Raw genomic sequence first — 8,225 nt, 5'->3', positions numbered from 1 at the left:
TCCAACCCTGCGGATCTGTGGCTGTATGGAAGGAAATGTGTCTGCAAGGATTGGAGTGGGTATTTAGGGGTTTCCACCATCTTGTCAGCCATTTGTAAGCAAAACTTCAAACATGCTGAAGTCCAGCAAACGTTTAAGCACCTACAAATTCATAATTAGTAGGAATGAGCCTTGACCATTTTTTCCTGTACATAAAGGGCAGAAAACTTTGTCTGCTAATGGTAAGGCTGAAATATTTGAAACTCTCTGGCCATTTTCACTCATACATAAGAGGGTGGCTGAACGTTCCACTAATGACCAGAGGGGTGTGGTGGGGCACACAAGATAAGGCTGAATTGACTGAGAAGTTATTGAAAGCTTAGGAATCCTGACTGGCCATTTTCACTCGTAAATAAGAGGGTGGCTGAACGTTCCCCTAATGACCAGATGGGGCACGCAAAATAATAACAACCCACATTTGTGAAACATTTTGGAATAGAGATCTGTACCCCTCTATCCTGTAGATAAAGGAGGCATGTAGCTCCCAATTCTCTTTGCCTGGGGTGGAAACAGGTCTGTTTAATGCGGGGAACACGATCCATTAACGCTGAGACTTTATTAGAAATTCAATTTGACTAAAATTGTGTTACTGGCTTTTTGGTGAAAACTTGCATGATAGGGTTGATAGTTGTTGGGTTTCTGACAAATACTAAAACTTTGATTCTTGCCAGTAGTTCTGTTCCTAAGGTAATATATTAAAAAACCTGGTGTGGCAAACTTCTTCCTTTGTCTGTAACGTCTCACGTAGTTACCTTCAGCTGCAATACTTTGTATTATCAGAGGCGGCGATTATAACTAACAAGTAATCTCTAAGTGGGACGTAGGACTTACCAATCAGAAGGTCGGTGGTTCAAATCCCCGTGACAGGGTGAATTCCTGTTGCTCGGTTCCTGCTCCTGCCAACCTAGCAGTTCGAAAGCCCGTCAAAGTGCAAGTAGATAAATAGGTACCGCTCCGGTGGGAAGGTAAACGGCATTTCCGTGCGCTGCTCTGGTTCACCAGACGCGGCTTAGTCATGCTGGCCACATGACCCAGAAGCTATACGCCGGTTCCCTCAGCCAATAAAGCGAGATGAGCACCGCAACCCAAGAGTCGGTCACGACTGGACCTAATGGTCAGGGGTCCCTTTACCTTTACCTTTAATCTCTAACTGCTCTATTGGAATTATACCAGCAATACAGTTGTGTGTCTTCTGGCTGAAGGTCAACTAGGTGAGTATCTTGTGCTTGGCTGAGGAGAAAATATGTGTTGTGTTCTGCCTGCAACTCTTTGTACAAAGATTCTTTCAGGTCGCAGTGAGGGGGACCATTCAAGCACCCTGAGCCCGTTACAGAAAAGGTAGGCTCCAAATGGAATAATACATCAAATATGCAAACTAAATATTCCAAAGAGCTTGTATTGAGCAATGTTGGTTATTCAATCACTTTTTCAGAAGAGCTGCAAACTCGAAAGCCTAATGCAGTCACTCTCCCTGCTTCTACCTGGAGGGACTTCTATCTTGTCGGGACACCACTGCAAGGGAGGCCCTTTCCTGTGCCATCACCACACAATAAGGTACATCTTTTGGTGGGACAGCCAACCTTGCTTTGTTCCAGCTCTTTTTTTTCAGACCTCACAGAGCTACCTGTGCCTGAAGCAGATTGCCTGCTCAGTTGACAAGTACAGTGGTACCTCGGGTTACATATGCTTCAGGTTACAGACACTTCAGGTTACAGACTCCGCTAACCCAGAAATAGTACCTCGGGAACTTTGCTTCAGGATGAGAACAGAAATCATGCAGTGGCGGCGCGGCGACAGCAGGAGGCCCCATTAACTAAAGTGGTGCTTCAGGTTAAGAACAGTTTCAGGTTAAGAACGGACCTCCAGAACGAATTAAGTACTTAACCCGAGGTACCACTGTAAGGCAGTGTCAGAGCTCTTGATACATCAAGTGAACATCTGCAGCATAGGATTGAGAGATATCTGCGTCTTGACTGCGCTGCTTTAGGTAACCTGCTGTTTTTGCTCTTCTGTGTCTGGAGGGGAGGGCTGCTGAAGACCCTAGTCTCTTCCAGGTGCATCTCAGTGACACAAGAAATAGAATTTTGCAAGCAAGTGAAGTTCACACCACAATTTAGTGATCTTTTCCAGTACAATCCTTTTGTGCTGGCTTCTCCATTTCCATTCGCTTGATCTCTTCACAGTTCTGTCCAAGAGCCCACCACACTCAGGGGAAGCCAGCCCCTCCTGCAGAAGTCAGGTTGGTAAGAACATTTCTCTGGAATTGGTGGGAATAGGCTGGGGACAAGCTAATGAGTCCAGATTGCTTTTCACAGACCAGCAGAAGGAACTTCCAGGCCCATGAATTCACACTTCAGAGGGACAAACAAAAAGGTGAGTTTTAAGACTGGAACCAGCCTCTCTCTCTGTTCTGCCCTGCAAATTAATGGCAGTCAAAATGACACTCTGTGACTTAAACACATCTAGGTGAATATCCCTTGCTTGGCCGGCAAGAATACTGCTAGCCCAAAAATGGAAACAAGAAGAATTACCGTCGATGGAAGAATGGAGAATGAAGTTAATGGAATATGCAGAACTTGACAAATTAACAGGAAGGATCCGAGGCCTATGAGACCACAGATTCACTGAAGACTGGAGTAAATTTGTAGACTATTTGAAAAGTATTTGCAATGAACAATTAACGTTTGTAGGTTTGCAAGAGGCTCTGTGAAAATAATATTAGAAATATTGTAAAAAAGGGAATAAGAGGGAGGAGGCTTTTAATAAAAGGCAATAATAGATTAAGAAATGCGGAAGAAGGATTAAAACGGAGGATTTGCAGAGGAGCTGAGGGAACTCCAAAAAATGTATTTGTGAAAAATTGTGTTATGTGTTTTTATATTCTTGTATTGTAAAATGAATGAAATTTTTTTTTTAAAAAAAAGAATATCCCTTGCTTGGCAAGGGATGAAACCTCGATTCTGTTATGTCTGCAACTTCATAACTCTTAAGGGTTTTCTTTTTCCTGAGAGAACATTCAGTATTCAGAGTGTTCGCTCAGGTTTTGCTTTTCACCTTGTTGCATTGCCAAAAAAAGAAAAAGGAAAAAAAGCAAAAGGCGCTGGTGGTTGGCACTCCTGGTTTCCAGGACGGGGTTCAAGTCCCTGCGGTGCCCTTGCTTGCTTCCAATGCAACCTCTCTCTATCTCTCTATCTATCTCTCCCCCCCAAAAAACTAAATCAAGCAATGTGCTCCCCTGATATATCACTGGTGTGTGTCTAAGACAAGGTGGATTACATGGATGCTTCTCATCCTAGCACTCCTAGCCACAGGGAACAAAATATTTATCTTATATATATAGAGAGAGAGGGGGGCGGGGACTGTCTCTTAATTTGCATTGTTTGTTTAGGAAGTAACCTAAATATACAAACAAATGGATCCTATTTAGATTATGCAGAATGTGGAAAAGGCCAGGATGAAAGAGAAATGGCATCACGTTCACTCATCAGAAGAAGAAGAACAGCAAATATAAGATGCTCAGGAGTCCTATTTTACAGAAGACAGTTGTCAGTTTTCAGGGCTATCAGAGGATGTGGACAGGTGACCATTCTCTGTATGAAGGTGTCCTCTATTTGAATGGCTGTGCATTTCAGGTCTGGTTGATACAGAAGGAAGAGCAGGGGCATTGAAGTTGCCCATCAACAGATATCACCTTGGCAGCAGACTAAGCACAAACGCACAGGCCACAGTCTTCCCCACTACAGTGAGATGTACAGTGGTACCTCGGGTTACATATGCTTCAGGTTACAGACGCTTCATGTTATGTACAGAAGTTCTCACCCTGGGCCAGCAGGGGGATACTGTAGATAGTTTTCACTCAGGTCCACGTCAGTTATTTTAGGCGAGAAACCCTGGGTTGTTGTTGCTACAATGATGACAGCTAGCTGCCTATAAAAGCAGGCCGGCTGAGCTGTTTGCTGTTCAGTTCCTATTTCAGCTTACAAAATAAAGAGCTGCTTTGGAGAAATCGCTGTGTCGTCTGCCATGTCTACCCACTATTCTATACTTCAGGTTACAGACTCCGCTAACCCAGAAATAGTACCTCGGGTTAAGAACTTTGCTTCAGGATGAGAACAGAAATTGTGCTCTGGCGGCACGGCAGCAGGAGGAGGCCCCATTAGCTAAAGTGATGCTTCAGGGTAAGATCGGTTTCAGGTTAAGAACGGACCTCCGGAACGAATTAAGTATGTAACCAGAGGTACCACTGTATAATATTCCCATGTAGAATTATAGGGTGAACTAACACTTCAGTCATACTCAAGGTAATATAATATATCCAGCTAAGTCAGGGGTCAGCAAACTTTTTCAGCAGGGGGCTGGTCCACTGTCCCTCAGACCTTGTGGGGGGCCAGACTATATTTTGAAAAAAACAAACAAAAAAATGAATTCCTATGCCCCACAAATAACCCAGAGATGCATTTTAAATAAAAGGACACATTCTACTCATGTAAAAACATGCTCATTCCTGGACCGTCCGCGGGCCGTATTGAGAAGTCGATTGGGCCGGATCCAGCCCCTGGGCCTTAGTTTGCCTACCCACGAGATAAGTCATACATGGGGATATTACTCAAGGTAATATATATCCAGCTAAGTCTTTCAGGGAGGTTTTTTCTGGTTGCATGCTAGTACTTAGCTCAGGCCGGATAGCTTCACTGCTGGCTCTTGTTGCTTCAATGAGTGGTTGATGCACAAAAGCAGTGATTGGTCTTAACTTCATTATCATAGCACTTTCGAATCTCTAATCTCTTGAGCTTGCTAGCACCACTTTCAAATCTTTTACTCATGCTCAGATTAAAATCTAAAAATTAAAAAAATCTTCAACTGGATAAACTTGGTGGGCTTCTATCACTCTTCAGTAGCTGCCACTGCTCACTGACTTCGCTATGCCTTTCTGGAGGGGCAGTGAGACCCCTCTGGCTGACTCCTGGGGTTTGGAGATGAAAACCCCTTTGGGTTTCTCCTGGAGGGTTGGCACCTGCACGTTTTTGGGCTTTCCCCCTCCCAGGACCCTTCTTAAGGCACTGGTAGTGGGCAGAGCGGGGGAGACTCCGTGGTCAGAGCACCAGACTAGGCTTTTAAACAAAGAATAAATATTTTATTGACTATTTACAACTAACAGGATTTTAAACACAAAAACGCACTTTAAACCAAACACAGAAAGGAAAACACCACCGGGCACAAATAAAATAAGACAAAAAACACAGTTCCTCTATCCCTGAACTGATCCCTATACTTATTTTCCCTTGGGATGAGGTTTAGTTACCAACCTGCAGCCTGGCCTCCTGCCTTCTACAGGTAGTTCTGGATCCCTCTGAGGATCCCTCCCCACTTCTGCCTTCCCTGATCCCCAAGGCCTCTCTCTGCCTGTGGGCAATCTGCAGTGCATGCTGCAGGCACCTACAGAGCTCTATGCAGCGTGAAACATAACTTCCATGCCTGGGAGGGGTGAGGCCAGTGCAGTCACATGTGCTTGCCTTGCTCTGTTCAAGACAAGGAGGAGGGAAGGAATGGAAGGGACTTGGCAGAGCTTGCTTGCCTGGTCTATCTGCCCCAGCTGGCCCCCTACTCCGACTCTCCCACTGACCACTACAGACCTGACCCTTGAGCTGGGGAAGGCTGTGCAGCTGGTTGTTGACTCTGAGCCTGCTAGCTCTGGAGTCCTGGAGTTTGTACTCTGAAGAGTGGCACCAGGGACCTAAAGGGGCAGGACTTGTCCGTCCAACCGCTGCACAGTCTCATCAGGGCTGGCCTGAAGGCAATTGGAGCAACGGGGCCAAACTGGGCCCTGCAGGCCACTCCTAAGGGGCCCCACAATTATTATTTTTTTAAGTTGGGCCCCAGAGTTCAAATTGGGCCCCACTGGCTGGCTCTGAGTCTTATAGTTGCTGGGCCTGAGTTGCCCTGCCCTTGTGTGAAGTCTTGGGTTTGCAATTTTGGGAGAGGGGAGCCTGCCTGCTGGGGGGCAGGTGGGCTGGGGAGTCCCCCTAGATTTAGAGGCCCTAGGCTTCAGGCTACTTAGCCTATACATAAATCCGGCACTGAAGAAGAAGAAGAAGAAGAGAAGAGTTTGGATTTGATATCCCGCTTTATCACTACCTGAAGGAGTCTCAAAGCGCTAACATTCTCCTTTCCCTTCCTCCCCCACAACAAACACTCTGTGAGGTGAATGGGGCTGAGAGACTTCAGAGAAGTGTGACGAGCCCAAGGTCACCCAGCAGCTGCATGTGGAGGAGCAGGGAAGCAAACCCGGTTCACCAGACTACGAGACTACTGCTCTTAACCACTACACCACACTGGCTCTCCTTACTGCTTACAGTCCTTAAAGTTGCAACCCATGCCAGTGGCTCTGGCTGCCTTGTTCCTGAGCAGTCCCTCCACACACAAGCATCCTCTCTGCCCCCACCCACCCACCTCCACAGCTGATCAGATCCAGGAGCATCCAGTCCAGGAAGAGAGGCCAGCTCCTGCCATGATGGAGCCTGAGTCTTGAAAGCAGTTAGAATCCCCATAGGAGGGGACTTGATGGAGTTACCCTCTTGCCTCAGGGGCAGTTGTGGTTTTGCTCTGCTTCCACAGCTGGAGGCAGCAGCGCTTCTGAATACCAGTTGCTGGAGACCACAAGAGGGAAGAGAGAGGGCACTTGCGCTCAAATCCTTCTTGCTGGTTTCCCACAGGCAATTGTTCAGCCACTGCTAGAACAAGATGCTAGACTAGGCGGACCACTGGCCTGATCCAACAGGCGCTTCTGATGTTATTATGAAACCTTTGAGAGCTGCTGCCAGTCAGAGTGGACAATACTGAGGTACATGCACCAGCGTTCTGACTTGGCATAAGGCAGTTTCCTTTATAACTCCTGCCATGCAGTTGTCCTCTCACACAGCTGAGCTGATGACAGTTGGAATCATCACAAAGATAAAAGCTATAATCCTGTAATGTTGGGATTCCATTCATGTTTGGGTCTAGTTCCTTTTACATCTACCAGCGTTGAGGGGAAAAAAGCAGGAAGGCTGTCACATGAAGGGCGGAGCAAGCTTGCTTTCTCCTCCAGAGGGGAGAACCCAAACCAATGGATTCAAATGACAAGAGGGGAGATTCTGACTAAACATTAGGAAGAATTTTCTGACAGTAACAGCTGTTGGGCAGTGGAATGGACTATCTCAGAAGGTGGTGGGCTCTTCCTCATTTTAGTTTTTTTTTTTTGCTAGCTGTTATTCCTGCATTGTAGGGGCATGGAAAAGATGACCCTATGGATCTCTTCCAACTCTACAGTGTTGATTCTAAGTTCTCTGGCCTGGACCTTCTGTACACTGACTGGCAGCCGCTATACAGGGTATCAGAATGCGGCAGCTAGACTGGTAACTGGGAGCGGACGCCAAGACCATATAACACTGGTCCTGAAAGATCTTCATTGACTCCCAGTACGTTTCCGAGCACAGTTCAAAGTGTTGGTGCTGACCTTTAAAGCCCTAAATGGCCTTAGTCCAGTATACCTGAAGGAGCGTCTCTACCCCTATCGTTCAGCCTGGACACTGAGGTCCAGCGCCGAGGGCCTTCTGGCAGTTCCTTCACTGCAAGAAGCCAAGTTACAGGGAACCAGGCAGAGGGCCTTCTCGGTAGTGGCACCGGCCCTGTGGAATGCCCTCCCACCAGATGTCAAAGAAAACAACAACTACCAGACTTTAAGAAGACATCTGAAGGCAGCCCTATTTAGGGAAACTTTTAATGCTTGATGCATTATTATATTTTAATATTTTGTTGGAAGCTGCCCAGAGTGGCTGGGGAAGCCCAGCCAGATGGGTGGGGTATAAATAATAAATTATCATCATCATCATCATCATCATCATCATCATCATTAGGCAGGGTCTCTGCAACCTGCCTGGAGATGCTGAGGACTGAGTCTGAGACCTTTGCATGTGAAACAAATGCTTTTGAAAGTCACAAGTGCAGGGGTTTGTTCTGTGCAGCTGAAAAAAAGGAGGTGAGGAAAAGATGCTGAATAGGCCCCTCTGTGTGTGTGTTTCTGTGTGTCTGTGTAGGCGGGTGTTGTGCAATGACAGAGGAAATGTGAGCAAAATAGAAAGCAAGAGAAGTAGGGGGAGGGTGTGGGAAAGGAAGGGAGGCTCAGTGCGGAAGGGAAAGCTTGATGA

At 46.5% G+C, this 8,225-nt stretch overlaps 1 long non-coding RNA gene across 2 annotated transcripts; it reads left to right on the top strand.

Annotated features, from left to right (window-relative positions):
- The first annotated feature begins 934 nt into the window (after window positions 1-934).
- LOC128406461 (uncharacterized) lies at window positions 935-3,136 on the top strand. 2 transcript variants are annotated; one of them, XR_008328502.1, is made up of 4 exons: window positions 935-1,593; window positions 2,223-2,278; window positions 2,355-2,412; window positions 2,506-3,136. It is a non-coding gene; the product is annotated as an uncharacterized LOC128406461 (long non-coding RNA). The 2 variants fall into 2 exon arrangements; XR_008328503.1 differs by lacking the exon at window positions 2,223-2,278.
- Window positions 3,137-8,225: the final 5,089 nt, after the last annotated feature.

The sequence above is a fragment of the Podarcis raffonei genome, chromosome Z, assembly GCF_027172205.1.
Source record: "Podarcis raffonei isolate rPodRaf1 chromosome Z, rPodRaf1.pri, whole genome shotgun sequence".
Lineage (NCBI taxonomy): Eukaryota > Metazoa > Chordata > Lepidosauria > Squamata > Lacertidae > Podarcis > Podarcis raffonei.
The sequence above is the reverse complement of the archived record's forward strand: the minus strand, read 5'-3'. Positions and strand labels throughout refer to the sequence as shown.